General features: G+C 39.4%; 1 protein-coding gene across 1 annotated transcript in view; it reads right to left on the reverse strand.

Moving 5' to 3' along the window:
- Positions 1-18,846, reverse strand: part of LOC104150028 (uncharacterized) — an 88,333-nt gene extending 69,487 nt beyond the window's left edge. Inside the window, exons 1-3 of the mRNA XM_068912453.1 lie at positions 18,560-18,846; positions 17,579-17,713; positions 13,601-13,773 (exon numbers count right to left, since the gene is read on the reverse strand). The gene's annotated coding sequence lies outside the window, so the exon portion shown is untranslated. The remainder of the gene's footprint in view (positions 1-13,600; positions 13,774-17,578; positions 17,714-18,559) is intronic.
- Positions 18,847-19,046: the final 200 nt, after the last annotated feature.

Raw genomic sequence — 19,046 nt, forward strand, 5'->3', positions numbered from 1 at the left:
AATCGAGTTCTCATTTCCTTCAATAATCCCACACTACAGGCTTCTGCCTCCCACTGTTCCACCACTTACCTAATCTTATGATTCTTTAAAAATAAAAATAAACAGACACCTCCAGCCTTTGGCCACTGTGGAGCATGTAGCAGAACAGGCTCGGATGACATAGTGACTTGCTCCTACACAAAGCAGCAGCTCCCAGCACCTGTGCCTGCTCACCTTATTCCCTGACACATTGCCATCCGCAACAAAGTTCTCCCACGTTCCACATAGAGACCTGAGAACAGAGAAGAAATCCCAACAGCTGGCAAGTAAGCTAAAACTGAGTTGCTTTCAAGCTTACTTACGCCTCACAAATCACAGTTTGGCAGCTCCCTGACAAAGGATCAAGTTTTGTTAGCTCAGGTTGTCTCACGTTTGCAATGCCTGATGTGGCACATTGAGACTCACTGAAATAAATCGTCATAGGAAACCACACAACCAGCCAGCCTTTCTTAGAGTATGGAAACACTGTACCTACTTGTTGCAAAAAACCTTGCCTTTGTCAACGTTATGTACCTTTACATTCGGGAGCACGGTTTGCTATGATATTCTGCCTCAGGTTATTGTGTATTTAGCTTTTATTGTACCTGATCTCCTATTTAGTTCTCTTTTTAAAAGTGATTTTAGATGGGACTTTGATTCATACTGTGCTTTGCCTTTAAGCAAACAATACGTCTGTTGAATAAAATAATCTGAAAGCATTGCTTAGAATCCCGTTTGTTCCTATCAGAGCACCATGCTGTGTCAAGCCACGGGTCTGTATAGTCCAGTGCACAGAACTAGCAATACAGTTCAATATACAGCAGAGATCTCCTAATTCTTCATGCCGTCCACAAAGCTACACAGAAATTACACCCCCCCCCAAAAAAAAAAGAAAAAAAAAAAGATTTCTCCATCCCGAGGCAATCATGATGGAGAGAGGGTCCATAAAATCCCTCAAAGATCTCTCCCATTGCTCCTGGAATCCACCAGAGGTGGTTCCTCCCCACAAGAAACGTGGGTGCGTCCAGCCCCCGTTACAAAGTCCCAGCTCTAACTCATGCTTTGGAAATCCAAGGTTCAGCCTCCTATATGTAGCCAGAACAGTAGCCATCCCAAGCCCCTCTGTGCTGAAAAAAGAAAAACGATTTCCACGGGACTGAAACCCAGAATAAGAGGCAAAGAATGAGTACTAACAGCTATACCTCCAGAGCTCCCAGTGAAGGGAAGAACAGGGCTGCACTATCAGTAAATACCACTGTAATCACCTGCTTTGGGCCGGGTTTTAATGCTTCTCTGAGGAGAAAGGAGTCAAGGAACTGGCTTTTAGCCATCCTCAGTCCTCAGGGGCAGGGCTAAGGCTCAAGTCAGGACTTGATTAAGGGACACACGAGGACTGTAACATCAGCAAAAGTTCCCAAACATAGTATTATTTCCCAGCAGTGCACCCTATAGATGCGTCTATATTGCAGAATAAAGATGTGACTGCAATACAGGCTAGCACAGGGCAACAGCCCTTAACACATGCTAGACACTAGAGCATGTTTTTATCTGCTGAGAATCTGCCTCTGTTTACAACTGCAGTGAAATGTGAACACTTTCAGAGTTGTTACTATTAAGCACAGTGTATGATCTGCTTAGGAACAGAAATACTTCCTCCCTGGTAAGAACATGGGGCTGAACAAGATGTATGCAGTTTCCCCTTAGATAGCAAGAGAAACAGCAAACTGAGAAAATATCCTTTCCATCTAAAGATGCTGCTTATTGATTTATTGATTTGGTTTTCTGCAAGAAAAATAGACCATTCATCTGTAGCACTCTGTCTTTCATTTTGATTATCCTTTACTCAAAGATTTATTTTAAAAGACCTCCTGCATTCATACAAATATTTGGATTGTCAGGAGCATGAGTTAATGTGCTAAGCTGACTCCACATTATATTCTGCAAGTTTCAGCCAGTTTTGGTTCCTTCATATAATATTCAACATTCTGCATGCAATTTTTCCATCAAAAGTGTTATTTTAATGAATAAAATAACGAAACCCAGGCAGAGAATTCTGCAGTCAGCCAAGGTCACGCTGCAGGTGAGCAATAGGGCCATTGCTACAAATACCTTGACTGCCTGAATTGAAACCTGTTCACTGCAGTATGATGCTTCTACTTGTTGAAGCTCAGTTTGCGACCAGAGCTAGCTGTTTGGTTTAGCAGCTATACCTAAATCCTTATGGTTTTTAAGCTCACCCACAAATGAATCCCGCTTCACAATGTACATTGGAAACCCTTTTGCTGGGCAGCCCAGCCCAATCTCAGTTTCATACCAGTCTCGGTTCCATTTGTCTCTTCAAACGACAGATAGCTAGGTGACCTGGGCACAGAAACATCCAGCATGGGTACAGCTGGAGCAGCAATCCCTTAACACCTTGTTCACCTCTTTCTCATTCTGCTGCCCCAAACCAGAGACAAGCTGCATTCAGACCGATTGATGCAAGGTGATTCCTTTAAAACGAGGCACAGAAACGTGGACAGATCAGTGGGCTACAGGAGCCAGGGGAGAGGCAGGAAGGTTCACATAGCTTAGACCGCCTGTGGAAAACCTGAAGGTCAGCTCCAGATATCGTTGTGAACATCACTACTAAGTCACAGCGGGCTCCTAGATGTTCTCTTCTCAGAAGAGCTCTGGGTACAGGCATGATTCTACCTCTTTATCACAACTCTAATACAATGCTTGTGTTCAGTAGGCTTTCAGGTGGAAGGCAGAGGGAAAACAAAGCTTTCAAAGAACATCACAAAAATTAGTTAATAAAATCCCACCCATATATCTCTGTGAAGAACATTCAGATGCGCTGTCCTGCTCAATTTCAAAGATTAAAACTTTAAAGGTTAAAATAGGATCCTATTTTTAAGTAGTTCAATTAATTATGCACATTAACTGGACAGAGGCATGGAGAAAGGAAGATAAAGCAGGTTCTTAAGGCCAGAGCTATGAATGAAACCCATACGATCAAGGAAAGCTCACTGCTCTGGGAGCAGTGCAGCATCGCAGCTGCACATTCATTCAGCGTTCTTGCCTAGGCTGGCATATAATGGGGTCACAGTTCAAGTAAGACTTTACGCTGATGAATGCTGCACTGGATTAGCTCCAGAGAGGAAAATATAGCTTTTGATACTTTACATCTGCTTAGAAAAAAGCAATTTTTATTCTTCCTGCTTACTTAAATTAAATTTTCCCAGAAATAACAAGCATAGAGAAGCTTACTCCAAATCCACTTTTCATAACCATCCACAGCCTTAACACCTCACAGCCATTATGTATTTCATAAGTAATTTAAGTTAAAGTGCATCACTCTTGTAATTTATACCTGTTATAGCAGACCTAAAATCACCTGGTAACATACCAATGTTCAACCTTACTCCTGGCACTAGTGCTGATTCGGGGAAAAGGTGTACTTCTGTCACATTCACTGATTCAGAAGCTGTAGATTTTTCCAGGCTGCAGCACAGCACCCAGGAGGCTGCCACAATGCCAAGTAGTCCTAAATAGTAGCGTAACAGACCCTTGAATCAAGGTAGCAGAAAGGTGGGTTTCTTCCCTCACTTGCGCTGTAAAATTATCCCACAGCTGCTCTAATCTGAAATGTGAAGAATAAAATAATTCTCTTCTCCATGGATGAATTTTCTACAGCATTGCTTCTTCTAGATAAATACTTGCACAGAAGGTAGTTTATGAATTCAAACTTTCTATAGCAGAAACTCGGCAATTACTTCTAAAGGAAGATAAAAATATTCACTTATAGTTCTTTACCTTGCTAACACAAAAACATTCAGTAAGCTTGTTAGAACTGTGTCTTGTAAAGCTCCTTCGTGTTCTGAGCTGAACAACACTGGACTGATTCTGTGATTAAAAATCCACTAATGTTCATTTTCTTTTTCATGCCCACAGTACAGAAGTCCTTCAAAATTATCCTTCCTTTCTTTTAATGTTGAGGACTGAATTCAGCTCACACCACGAATCTGAGCGACTGCAATGCTGTGCAAAGTACCCCTACACTTGCCTGATATGGGGAGGTTTGTGTCTCATAGGCTGGACAGAAATATTTTCAAAACAAAAGCCAGAAAAACTGGAATACGTTAGATTTGGTGCTTGTGCAATGCTATATTGATCAACAGGGCAGAATGCAAGACCAGAAATGTATACATTCTCAGGATGACTTATGACCAGGATTTTCAAAATTTAATAGAAATTTATATAATATTAGCAGCATTTGAAAAACATTAGTGACAAATTAGATCTACTCACTCTTCTTATCCATTCACATGAGTCCACGTGCACAAGAGAAGGGCATACCTCTGTGCTTCTGGATGGTGATGGAAACCTATGGTTAAAGGTTTAATATCTACTATTTTGCGGATCATAGTGCCACATCAGAGTATCTGCCCTGAATAATTATGAATTTCCAAGGGTTTTTACCTTGTTTTCCTTTTTGCAGCTACACAGAACACATTTGATTTCATTGCTTTATTTATAAAAAACAGCACAGATTTTATCTGAGGCTATTCCTCTCTTTCGTGATTACAAAGAAGAAGGCACTGTTGAAGCTAGATTTATTTAAAATATCCATAATAATCCTGCCGTTCAAACTGCCTCCATTAGTAATAAACAGAGTCCGTATTCACTCTCAAGCATAACTGATGCAATTTTGGTTTGTTCTATACTCTGTTCTCTGTCATGGATTCAAGGTCAGAAATAAATACTCTAAAAAACATCAACATATATCAGAGTCCTCTTTCTCTGTAATAAGTATAATAAGCAGCGTGACACTCTTTCAACACATACTGATATAATTAGCACAACTGTAATAATGAACACTGGGGCTAAGCTGCAACTCAGCCACAAAGCCAGAGGATAAATATGTTAGATCTGAGGCTGCTCTATATTAATGTATAAATATTGTAATTAGGTATTAATTGATGTAACTTTAACTGTAGTTTAAAGTGACATAATAAAGGCTCCTTTTTCAGAATAAACCTCCATACAGTGAATCACAAACAGTTGCAGCTCCTTACTTTAGGTTAAAGTAGAGCGTGAATTTAACTTCTACACACAGGCAAACCCATATGTATTCTGAGAGATTAAATGCTTTTCAGCTGCACATATTCCCAGAAGCACGAGAAGCTGCAGGAGATGCAGGACAGCTGCAGCCCTGCTGCCTACGTGCACCTGCTCTTACAGGTTTTCCCATTAGAGTTTGCTCATGCAACACAGTCACATTTTATGCAAGCAGTTGGGTGCAATTTCAGCATTTCCCTACTTTCAGAAGCTGCTGTACCAAAACAACTTGTCCCAAAGGAGCCATTATATTGAGTGAGTAGATAATTGAAGCAGTGAAAAGGTACAGCTGGGAGAATCAGTCTAAACAGGTATTTACTGTAACGATGAAAGGCAGTGAGGGCCTATTAGCACTCATTGCATTAGGGGTTCATATTATACCTTACCTGGCTTCTCCGTAAGTGTCAGTGCATATGGCTTACCCGCTCAAATGTGTGCTGAGAGAAGCCTTGAAGCATGGCTCAGAAAAAGCGCATTACAAAGCAGAGTGCTTCCTCTGCCATCTCCGCCACTACTTCCTCTGCTACAGCTGTGAAGGTCATCTCAGGACTGCCTGAGCTGTAAGTGTATTTAACTCCTTCACTCCTTTTGCAATAGCACATTGCATGGTGCTGGGCATCCCCAAAGGCTAACTTAGCAGGCAGGGCTGTTTCTCTTAGTTTCCTCATCAGTTGCTGAAGAGAACGACGCTCTCCGTACTCGCTGCCTAGAAAAGCCAAGTTAGGCCACTGCTTTGCCATGCCTGTTCCAGAAATACCTTTCTTCTTTGGCTACAGAGAGAGCTGATGGAGACTGTTAAGTATTAGTTCTTACATGTTTTTATCTAATTGCTAGTTTTGTCTAGGTAAGTGGTCACACAAATGAAATTAGGAGAAAAAAGAGAGATGAAGCATGATTTTGGAAATAACTTTATTGGGACACTGAGGAATCTTTTTAGTGCTATCTCAGTCAAAGAAAGTAGTAAATTTCTATCCAACCCTATAGATCCTGACTTTACCAAAATTGAAATGAAATGGTGCACACAAAGCTGCAGCTTTTTATGAAATGCTTGTATAATGGAAAGGGTCACACAGAGGTACATCCATCCACACAAGTTATCGTGAGCTTCTGAGAGCACACAGAAAAGTCTGGTTCCTGAACTGCCAAAACACTGGGAGACCTGAGATCAGTAGTATGACCAGCATGCAGAAATTACAAGATAGAATGAGTTAATTACCAGTCATTGCAATTCAGTGGCCACTGAGATTTTGCTCATCAGTATGAAGACCAATAGCTCTAAGAAAAGATTAGGTTTAAAAAAAAAAAAAAGAGGCAAGATAAAGTTGGATGAAAAATAAAGTCTGAACAGCTATGCAAAATAGCTACTGGAGGCATGTAGTGAAGTTCAGGCATGAATGAGGACAAGGTGCAAGGATGGGTGTTTGTGCGGTCCATATCCAAAGCAGATAAGAAACATCAACTATGAATTCCAAGAATCTGAAACCAGTTGGTATGGACTTCATCTGATTCATTGTTAATGTCTTATTTCACAAAGCCTACATGCTATTCCTGTCTTCAGTTTCTTTAAAAACAGAGCAGCCCTTTGCAAATCATTTATCCTTCAAAATGAGATTGAACATATTCTTCATTTTGGCTGAATACGAGACTAATCTTTGTAGCTTTTTATTACCCGCTACTCATTGCTGTCAATTACATGATACTTTGGAACAGATTTAGTTTTAGTAATCTTCAAATTGTATAACATGTACTTGGAAATGTGCTCCGAAGCAAGGACCTCAAAATTAAAGTTCTTAAGTGGAATATGCAACAAAACAAAAATTTTCTTTCTTTTTCAGATTTTCTGCACAAAATCAATTTATGTGTCTAGGGATTCAAAATTTTTGGTTGGAAAAAAAGTCAGGAAACAACATCAAGTACAAGGCACAGACTAAATCTACCTGCATGCTTAGGAAAATAATCCACAGTTTTGCATACACAACAATCAAAAAAAGAATAACTAGATTTACAAAAATCCAGCCAAACACTGCACTACTGTCATAAAAATATAATGCAGTACACTTTATTATATTGATGTCATAAACAATGCCCTTAATTGAAAAGGCATGTTATATAATATTGAAATGTTGTGCAAAGGTGGTTCTTTAACAGAAAAGATGCTCCTAAATTTAAAGGAAGAAGTGTTATGTAGACCCTATTATTGTACTTTCAGGTTTGCCACCTGATAAAGCGGGAAGGCTTAGCTCTCTGCCTTGTGATTACACAGCTTTTCATTTCCTTCTGAACCTGGGAGGTGTAATCAGTAACTGTGATCAGGTATTCCTCAAGAGCTATCACAAGTACCATTTACCAGCTTGATAGGCCTCCTTTCGGAAACCAGCTATCACAACTCCAGTACAAGTCTAGCAACCAAAAGTATTTGCATTATTGAAAAAGTTATGAAAGCCTAATATTTAAATAAGCTTTATGAGATATTCATAATCTAATTTTTCTAAGAGATCACAGGTAAAGTAAATTAATATGCAGTTTAATTTAGGTTAATGTGCCATGTAAGCAGCATGAAGGTGAAGAGAAAGGAAGAGTATTTGGGTAGGTCTGGAGCAAGCTGTTAAATATCCAAACATACAGACATCTTTTAATAAGTGAAAAAAAATTTTTTGGTTTTGATTAACAAGAAAAAAATGTTTAGCTGAGGAGAAGGCTGGTGTTCTAAGTGAAGAGGGAATTTTCCTATCAGATTGATCCTGGCATTTCTCATGCAAGGGTCAGAATCTAGGATAAGGACAATCTTGGGACGCAGATCAGAGCTCTTGCCATTTTAAAAAGATATTTATGAGCCCAGCCTACATCTTCTGAAAGACACAAGTAGCTTTCTCAGTACCAAAATCGTGAAAGTAGCTGTTATTTAAAAGCACAAAACAAAGGAGAATATCAACTATTGCACTATGTGATGACTTGACCATTCAGTTCCAGGGGAGGGGAACAGCAAAGAGCAGCAGTGTGTCCATCAGTGGACACTAAACCAGTCTTAGGGCAGGCTTTTTTTTTTTTAAGTAGAGTCAGCTTAAACTCTCTAAACTCAAGTTTCTCTGAAGTTTGTTTAAGGGAAGATCATACTGCCTCCTGTGACATCTATCACAGCAGACAGCCACAAACAAATCTAACTAAAAGATGCTCTTTGGGCGATTTGCTTGCTGTTCTGTGCCTCCTTGTCAGCTATGCCACACTGTTGTCAACCCTGTGCTTTCATAAGTACGCACCGAATGCAACCTCTCAGCCATTACCCCTTCTCTTCTGGACTGAGGGCTGTTTTCACTCACATCATAGCTGAACAGACAAGTAATTCACCCCATTTCAAGAGCAGCGTTTGACAAAACTTCGCTGTTCTACGTCACATGTGGCAAACCGGAAGAAATTGTCCTTTAATTTTACAGGATAAACTTTAAATGAAAAATCAATAATCCATGATACAAATCTGCTGTTTCTATAAATAAACCTACAAATGTGTGACTAGAGTTCATATGCTGGTGTGTCATTACTATTTGTCCAAAAAAGAATAGAGGAATGTGCACAGGAGTAACTCTGAAAAAATTAATACAGACTAATATATTTTGGAGTGCACAGAAGTAAACATTTAAAATCAGCTTAGGTAAATGCAATTAATCAATAAGACACCAAAATGTGATGTTTATGAAATCAAAGAAGTTCTCATTCATTAAAATCAGACTAGACGAAGCAGAAAGAAGTATACTGAGAATGTTAAATTTGCAAGCACGCATGTATTTCTATGGAAAAGTGACAGTTGCATATTTCCATAATAAAAAGCTTTTACTAATGAACAATTGTTCTCTTGTGCTGGCTTCTTTTATATTAAAAAGCACAACATTTTTTCTTTCTACTAAGCAAGTTAAGCTGAAACTGAGATCATACACAAGCAGTTAGCTGTGGGTGTAATAACAATGCAAGCATTGTTTCCATCACTGATTCATATAATTTAGCTTTATTTTGGATGGCCTGGCATGCAAGCTGATAATTCTATCGTATTGTTATTATCTAAAATGCATATTTCCTTTTGTTATTAAAAATCGTCTTAAATTATAAACTAGACGTCATGATTTCTGTTTACAAAGTTAATAACTATGAAAACCTAAATTTTAAAACCAAAAGCTAGCAGAAATGGGAATGACATTGGAAACAAAAAAAAAAAATTTTATTTTTTTCATAGTGCATTGACTTTCTACCAAAAGAAATAGGACTATATTTCTCAGTTTTTCAGAATTTCTACAGCTAGGTTGCGATTAGTTATACAAATCTATTGAAATAAAATCATGCATATATAGAATCACATGGTGCACACATTTAACTTATTTCATATTCTTTTAAAAATGAATTTGCCAAGTGAAAAACATGCTCTTCTCAGAGTTTCAATTCATAGCTTTTTTTCCTTCTCTCCTCTCATATAGTATTAAAGTGTTATAAGTTAGATTTCCAACACTTCTGATTACTTACTGTGTAGTGTCACTAGGAGCGGACATGTCACCACGACCTCATGTTGTAAAGATGTTTGTATTAAAAAATGTTCTTTGCTGCCTGGCAGAAAACTGTATGCCAGATGCACTTAGCAGGCTGATATGCATTTCCAAAGGCAATCATATAAATGAGAGAAAGGAAAATTTGTCTCCATCCAATTCGGCTAGCAAGAAGTCTATATACACTGTTACCTGGGGACTGCAGTTTCCAACAGGCTTGATGGGAGTTAACGCTAACCTCTGCTGACTCTCGGAGGGGCAGAAAGAGAAAACCTCCTGTGGAGCCTTGACAATTCTGCCCTGCAACTTTAGCCTCTATGCTTAAGTATCCTTAACTTGTGTTAGTTAAAAACATATTGTATTAGTAAGGGTTAATCATTGCATAACCCAACACTATCCTTAAAACCTACAGCCTACAAAATACAGAAGTTTAAAGAAATCGGGACCAAATAACAACGGCATTTAGAGTTGAAATATCCGCAACCTAAATTCTGTGTGGTAATACAAATACAGTGAAACTCAATAGTCTCTCTGCTACTGAGACAGGATAGTCAAAATGGAATTAATCATTGCCCAGATATGGAGGATTTTAAATATCGTTTTATTGACCTAAGTGCAGCTGCTTGCCAGCATCTAAGAGTAGTGAAATTACTGACAGTCTGAATGTATGAGAAATATTCAAAAACAGCTCACTTGAAAAGCAAAATGTGAAGAGGCAGCAACTACTGTACTGAATGTTTTTGTTTTACTTTGCTTAAGGAAAAAGAATTAGACTATGAGGTGCTGTGTTTTTCTTATTTTTGGCTCATAGACCAAAAGAAAACTTAATTGGTACTATGGGCAGTACTTCCCTGCTGTTGCCCGCTTCTACATGAATAGGATTTCTTAGTTAACCATCAAAACATGTTGCTCATAAGCTTTCATCTTTGAAGGTCCTATAAAGCTTAGGGAAGAGATGGAGAGAAAGATGTAGGGGGACCGTTTCTTAATTAATGTGAAATATTGAAGGTAACAGAGTTGGTTGGGAGGAGATTCAGTTCGGGGAACACTATTTTCCAGATTGTAACAGCTAAGGGACAGCTCAGGGAACACAATTTTCTGAGATAGACGGAGCTATGTGACAGTTTTGTGTTTTGTTTTCTTAAATGCAGTCCCTTTGGTAGTTCTCCTTAATTAAAAATTATTCTGATATACTGAAGTAATACTTTGCTTCTAATGTGACAGTTACTCATAATTTGTTGCATAATTACTAATCAGGAAAGGCAAATTGCTTCCTAGGCATATGCACAAATATTGCTATTTAGAAAATGAATTCTCACTGATATATTACCCATATTCTTATTTTAATGGAACAATTATTCTGATGGTAAATGCAGAATACGTTAACACAGTGTTTTAATTTTTTTTTTCCTGAAGAGAGGAGAACATGAAGGCAGCTCTGTGAGCAGAGAGTGAAAGGTTTTCATGATCAAAATCACCACTTCAAAGAACTTCCAGCCATAAGGTTTTCTGAATAAGCATAGAGTTAACATAACCAAGAATAGTTTCCACAATTATAGCAATGAATACGAGCTCATTGAGCCATCTGCATAATAAGTGAACATGTGTTCAAAGCAAAAAGTCATTTCTATAGGGGGGGGGGGGGGGGAAATCTAGAAACAAACCATATCCTAATGTGAAACTGTCATTAGAAAATATGTATTTGTTTGAAAAATATTGTTTAGCATAGTTACATGATTCTGTTAATGTCGTAATAAGGTCATTTTAAAAATCTCTTTGTTTATATTGTGGATCTTACAGTATCTGATTACTGATTGTGTCAGCACCTGTGTAATCAGACCCGCACTAGCTGTACATTCATGAGGTTTAAGTAGCTGAAATGTGTATTTTTACATCCTACAACAAGTAGCTCACGGGGGAAAAAAATAGCAGTTAATTAACAACCCTGTTTTCATCATGAGTTATATAATGTGTACATATTTAAAAAAATATGTATGCATTTATACATATTGTTCTTATATATGCACACACACACGCACATACAAGCCTGTGCATTCATTTTCCATACATGGGTATGCTTTGGATTAACCACTGACCACTCACAGAAGATCCGAAAATTTGGGGAATCGATTAGTTTTTATACAATTTTATTCTTCATATGTATGACAGTTATTTTTTTTTCTTAGTAAGAATTTAAACATCCCCTGTTCTAAATGCCACCAGTTACATCTGGCGAGCTTGAATTCAAATGAAAAACAAATGAGAATCATGAATTTACAATGGTTGTAATAAGATAAACTGGCACAAGGCAAACCACAAGCAATGTACTTGGATAGTTTAACACTGCCTACTTCTTTGAGAGGTTTAAACCTGAACTGCTGTCTTACAGAGGCTCTGGCAGCTTAACCCTACTGCTGTTTTGATTTCTAGCATCTTATTTTGCTGAGATACAAAATACAACTCTTCTAGCTGAGAAATCGGAAAACAAAAGCAATTCCTGCACTGATTTTTCTCCTCTTTAATTCCTCTGGGTATTTAGAGGCATGCTGGGGCCAAATCTTTTCAGAGAGCTACAAACACTGACTGAGTCCTGAACGGATATAGGAGCTAGACCAAAAGGAAGACAAAGCTGGAACTGCTGAATGTCCCTTGTGCAAATCTAGCTGGGGGTTTGCTTGCAAATCTAAGCCAGCAGGTCAGCATTTCTGAAGAGCTTAGCATCCTATTTGGGAATAGCAAAAAATGTGACAAGCCTTCCAAAGAGCTTGGCACTGCTCCACGGCAGAAGGCGAACCCGCAGTTTAAGCTCAGCAGGGTTGCTTGCACAAGCCCGACAAGAATGATCGGGCTTTCAGCATGCACTGTATCTGGAGAAGGTTTGTACTTGTTTCCCCAGATTGTCATAATAAATCAGGCCATTCACAGATGGCTGGGTTGTTTTTCCAGCCGCCACAACCAGACCGACACACAGAGAGCAGCTTGCGGTGCCATGCGACGGCAGCTTCTCAGACGCTCAGCAAAAGCATTATCTTGCAGAAGCGTCTGAATTCAAACAGCTCTAATCAGCAGTCCAGACAGGACTGCCTTCTCCACCTGGTCAGAAGTGTTTATAGACAAAAGCAATATGCTAGTGTTTCCCTGATATTCATATTAATAAACTGTGGAAGGAAATCAGTGTTAGGAAGCAAAACAACATATAATTGCTAGAGACAAGTATTGCAAAACAGCCAATTTGTCTGTGATTCAAATGAAAAATTACTATTACTCTGCTTTCATTTGCCGTCTTCTGTGTCAGAGCCCATTATCAGTCATATTCCTGTCCTAGAGTCTGGGAATAACCGTTTAATACCCAGCAGGAAGTGGGTATGTCGACATAATAACTGAATGTATACATTTCAGTTGAATAATTACTCCCGTTCAAGGTAGGAAGGTTATGGAGCCATCACGAATCCAGCTTTGACAAAAAGTTCAGTTTTAGATAGTGTTGGAAACTGCTGTGGGAAAGCATCACTCAAACAGAAAAAGATGATCATTGTATGAAACACTGTACTTCAAATAATAGTTACAGAAGTTTCTTATTAAAAAGCAAAACGAATTATGAATCAACTACCTTTTACTGTTGAACACAGGAAAGTTAAGGGTTTCTTAACCCAGTACTCTGAGATATTGGCAGGGTTTTTTTTAGTCTATATAAGAAAAAGCTTCAAGCCGTGGCTCATTACGCTGGCCAGCTTCAGACCTCTAAACAACCCTCAACAACAGTTTTAAAAAAAAAAAATGCTCGAGAATGTTATCTGATACCATTAGGGAGAATTATTAATGGAGGTGGGAAAAGTCCTAACGATGAAAAATCCTCTTCTGAAAAAATATCATGGTTAGTGGTCTTGTACATCTCCATCTCTTTGCCAAAGAAGCTTGTTCAGCAAGGAATCATTGAAAACTCATATTTGTACCTCTGCTTGAATTCGGGATCAACCGGCGCTGCTCTGGAGAGACGCAGTCAGCCTTTCACCTTCTCACCAGCCCAGCCACCCCAATGAAGAAAAGGAAACTCTTTCTGGCAGACAGGATAGGCACCAGTGGTGACATGGACTCATATCATATAACCACTTGAGACTGTTAAACTCTGAAAGAACAAAAGACAAGAGGAAGCGCTTGGAAACAGAGACACAAAATTAGGGAGGTGGGATCCAAACATGGTAACACTGGTAACACATCAAGTTCAATACTGAACATGTCACCACTTCCAAAAGCTGCCAGTAAGCTTTTTAGAGGGCTCAACGTGCTGAACTCTTCTGGAAGCCTCACTAGGAGAAGAGCCATTCTGGGAATACTGACCAGTGGGAGTGGGACCAGCTAGAAGATGCAACAACAGTATAGGTGGCCCATTCTACAGGTTCTTCTAAATTTTGCTGATGCAATGCATGTATCTAGAACTGCCTCCTCAGAATAAAACCAAACTGCCTGCAGTCAATCGCCAAACATGTTGAAAAAGATGCCCATGGGAAATGGATGAAAGCAAAAGGATTTTTTTAAGGAGTTGGCGTTACCTAGTCACCAATAGCTTATTTTTTGTGCAGCTTTTACTCTCTTCATTGATATCAACTGCATCTTTCCTGTACTTTCTTCAGGAAGCAAAGATTTGTGCATTGGTTGTCTCCTGGCTGCTCTCATTTATAACATGCTGCCATAAATCCAGGTTCGTGCTTCTAATTCTACTGTTCTTGTTAGAAAAGGTGTTATTTTTTTTGACAATAGATGATCTTCTTCTCTCTGGGGTGCTGTTGTAAAGCAAAAAAATAGATGCTGTGAGGCTCATAGTGTTGCTTCTGAATGAGAAGTTAATCCAAGCTCACTCCAATTTATTCACTGTGCCAATCTGTATAACACTCATCTCAGAGATGCTCCCACTTAAAGGTATGTCACAATGGACTTGATTTTTTTTCCCCCTCCAGATAATTAAAGAAAGAAAGACTTGGAAGGTACTGCCATTTCTGTAGACAAAAACAAACTTCCTACACTGTTACCAAAACCACACGACATTTTTAAAAATAATGACAGAAAGTCTTTGTTATCACTGCTACCAACCAGTAATGTTTGAGAATAGTATAGAGTGGGGGAATTGGTAGGACTGTCAAGTTATGTAGGATTTGACCTCCAGGACACTGGCAATTTAAAAGAGGAAGGCCTGTGTTATAGATGGTGAATATTTCATGCTGAAGGTCTTCTTAGAGATGTCTTCTTCAAAATCTGGTTCTAGCTGCCATTGCAGAACAAGGGCAAGAGTTACAAAGCATTCAGATTCTCTTTCTGCATCACTCCTAACAACATAGTGTGGTAGACTGATCAGTTAAAGACCAGCCCAGTTTAATCATCCCTTTTCCATAAGAGTTCAAGACAACTCACTTAAAGAGGAGCTGCGGGAAAGTTCCTGTTGCAGCGCCCAGGGGCAAGCAGAGAGGCACGAAGTGGCTCTCTGGCCATGTAGGTGGGGAAATAACCTTTTCACTGCCACTTTTCAAGGCTTTTGATTGTCTTTGAAATCATGAGTTCCACCCTGACAGCCGTGGCTCAGATGGCTTATGTCCTGTTTGGAAAGTAAGACTGTTCCTGGGCTATCATTAACAATGCAGCTCGTGTCAAAGACCAGCAGGTTCAGATCAGGGTTGGATGCAGTTATGATGGGGACAGGGGAAGTTGCCAGCCTCAAGGAAAGAGTGATGGAGCATGCAAAGCACATATGCTTCATCCTGTAGTAGCTATCTTAATGTTTCTGTTTCTTCCCGTTCTGTTCCTTCTCACCCAGGAGATAAATTCATATTTTATGAAGGTATTTCTGTGCTACAGAGATGAGGACATGATTCCAGAGTGGCACACTCAGGAGAGGCGAAGGAGTTCAAAAAACTATGAAGACTCAGTTCCCTTCTTATCTAAGACCTACTGAAGCAAAACCCTGGAGTGTATGCTTGATTTGAACACCTCTACTATCAGCAGCAAAGATCTTTTTCCCAGCAGTTTCCGTAGGAGGAGGTAATTGGAGGACATAATATAGAACAGTGTTTTCAAGGCAAACTTGTTTTCAGTTACCTGCTGGGCAGCATGAATACACTCACTCTGGTTATGCTGATTTGATTAGTCAAGCACAGACCTCCAACAGGGGCTTCTGCTCACTGGCAGGTGCTGAGGATGCTCATATCATCCTTGGATATAATTCACTAGCAAACATTTCTGGCTTGCTGCAGTCCCAGGAAAAAGTTGATTTGGGGTGTTTACCTGGTACCAAATAACAGTTTGTCACCAGCATATGAGAAATAGAAACAAGCAAATAAAAATCTTTTGTGCAGGCTGTTTTTCATTGCAGTGAAGGCATGATTTTTCATGGCAGCTTCAAGTCAAGCACTACTTTAATAATCATGAAAAAATAAGGATGAGTAAATATTTGCAGCCATTTAGTTTTGTTGCATGACACAAGTAATGGCCCTAATAACTGGAAAATCAGATGGGTCCTCACAGTCCCAGATACAAGTAAAATGTATTAAATATATTCCAGCCTTGCCAACTTTAGGTGGCCCTGTTCATACTGCAACAGAGCCTGGTTTTGGTGGAGCTTTGGAACACATCAGGAATTGTTTTGTAGACTGCATTTGGAGAATATGTCCATCATTCTTTACAAAAGAAAAGGACAAATGGTTACGTGTTCCCTATTAGGTAAACAGTTGCTATGAAAAGCTTCCAGCTCCTCTTGCATCTACAGAGGCATTCCTTCAACAAGCTTCTTCACCATTTCCCTTATGTGAGTCCCCTTCTTTGATGAGATGGAGAGGGAATAAGGAGGAATACAAAAAGGAAAAATCCACCTTTTCCAGTGTCAGTGTCCAGCCAGACATCACAGTTTATAAAATTTCTTTTTTTTTTCTTTTTTTTTTTCTGAGTGCTGTGAACCTTTAGGAAGCACAAACTTCTTTAATCTCTTGTCCTTGTTTTCCTCCAGTGATAAGACCTTCCACTGTAAAGTAATACAATACTGTTTCAAGATATGACACTTACAATGTTAGCCACCAAAACTGAGAAATTTCTGCTATTTTGCTCAGTCTTAACCCCTATGTTTACTCACAAATCTATAATGCTTAAGTATAACGTTCTGAGGTCTTTCAGAATCACAAATACATTCTAAGAAATCTCCCTTTTCTACTTTGTAGCTTCTAAAGATAAAGAATTTACCATATAAAAGTCAACTGCTAGGCCTTCCTGATCTCTTTTAGATGAATTGAAACATTCCAAACAGCAACGTTTTTTTATTTCCTGTGCAGATGACGTAGGAGATGTTACAGCAGACTGCAATCTAAGGCACTTGCAGTAACCATTTAATGCTTTAATTTTTTTCCATAATATGTCATGTGGGACTCCTGGGCAGGGAAGCAGGGAGTGCGTGGACAACAAACATTGCTAAAAGCTTTGCAATTAGCCCAATGCGTAGGTCAGCGCAATTAACATTAGAATGACTTTGGGTTCATAGTTTTTCAAGCCAGCTCCTGAAACAGCATGAAGTACTTCACTTTCAAATTGGTTAAGCATTAAAAGTCTCCCCATTCCCCTTGGAACGGGGAAGCTCTGAAGCAGGTTTCTTTCCACTAGCATCAGGGCAGCACTAATAATGATATGACAGTTTCCCTGATGCTGTCATGGAAAGTGGAGGAGGAGAGCATGAATCTTTGATTTTCTGTCTTTATCTGAAGGTAAGGTCAAATTATTAGACCCTCCTCGAAAAAACTCAGGGAATTAGAAAGTGTTTCTAGAGAAGCGAAGCAACAGAACAGAGACATGTTAATCCTCTGGCTCACTACCCTGTGCCACACACACAGACAAGTCTTAAGACAAGATTAATACATGCTAAGGTGGAACATATGTATGCTGCTTCTGGGCATTCCTACCTGAGGTTTCCTTTGAGGTGACTCTTCATCCAGGATGCTGGCTTTTGCTGACAAGGTAGCTAAGTTCCTTATACAACATACAGGAAAATTAGGTCCATAATCAGGATCGCACAGTCTTCTACAGGAGTCTCACACCTACAAGGACAGGCACGAAGCTTAACTTCTGTTACTGTACTTAACACTGCTAATTTCAGGTTTATTCTTATCTCAGTCGATCCTAGTCCTGCTGGATCTATTAATTCAGGCAAGTCTAGCAGGGCAGCATAGCAGTAAGATAGAGAGCTGATAGGAAAAGTCTGTATAGCTCCATTCTACTGAATCCAGTTCTAAGATTGAGGTCCTAGCCTGGTGTAAATCAAGAGTATGTGATGAAATCTGTGGTGTTAAACCAGTATAAACCCAAAGTACTTACATGCCCAAAACATATTTGTTTTACAGCAAAGCTGCTACAGGTAACAGTAAAATACCTGTGTACCTACAAAACTATCTTTTTTCTCAGAGGGTTGTGAGAGGCTTCTATTCCCCTTAGTACTGCCAGGACTGAACAAACATTGAGAGTTTAATTCAAAGATACTCATAAGATCCTTTGATCGTGCTGCATTTATTCTAGAACACATTACATAATCGATCAAGCAAATTAGCCAATTAAAATTATTTGATTACAGTGTTATGAGCTAGGAGATAAGAGTTATATACCCCCAAGCTGATTTTTGCTTCATGCATTTCTTTCTGTGAATGATTACTTAACAGGCAGGAAGCTAATTCCAAGGCAGCACTAAGTGCCTCATGCAAGCTAGTAAATACGCTTGGACTCTCTTATACCAACTTTGTTCTGCGCTTTCACACTGCACTGCAACTGAACATTAAGTTTTCAGTCAGAGATCTATATTAATCTACACTCCTGCAAACAATACAAGCAGCTTGCCTTTTGCTACTTTCCCAGGTCTCCTCACATTCAGGAGAGGAAAACTACAAACCTACCTGATAAAAACAATTGTTTGGCAGAATCAACGGAGCAGAGCATGAGCTGCAGTCCAGACGAATGGGCAGCATCACCAGCTCATTGTCAGAATATTCCATGCACAGAGATCCAGTTGTGCCATCTGGAGAATCACCTGTTTTTGGAAGTCAGTGCTGTTTAAGTCTTCCAAGACTTTAATTGAGCTTTGTAGAGCCCAGTCCTGTACCTACTGGTAAAAGCTGTGTTCATTTCAAGGGTAACGTTTCAGGGATGCTATAGCTGCTGTGAGGTTTCTCTTTGTATGGCTAACAGATTTACAGGGTGAGCCCTTCTTTACTAGCATGTGTTAAGCTTCTGGATTTCCCTGGTTTGCATTCTTGCACTTACTTGCACGAGAACCACCTCGCTGTCTTCCTTCCTTCCCCTCCACTTTGCTTTTATCGCCTCTTGACAGGGTCTGTCTCCAGTAGTGCTGGCTCTGATGCTAACACCCCGGCTGTTAAACCC

The sequence above is a fragment of the Struthio camelus genome, chromosome 18 (assembly GCF_040807025.1).
Source record: "Struthio camelus isolate bStrCam1 chromosome 18, bStrCam1.hap1, whole genome shotgun sequence".
Taxonomy (NCBI): Eukaryota; Metazoa; Chordata; class Aves; order Struthioniformes; family Struthionidae; genus Struthio; species Struthio camelus.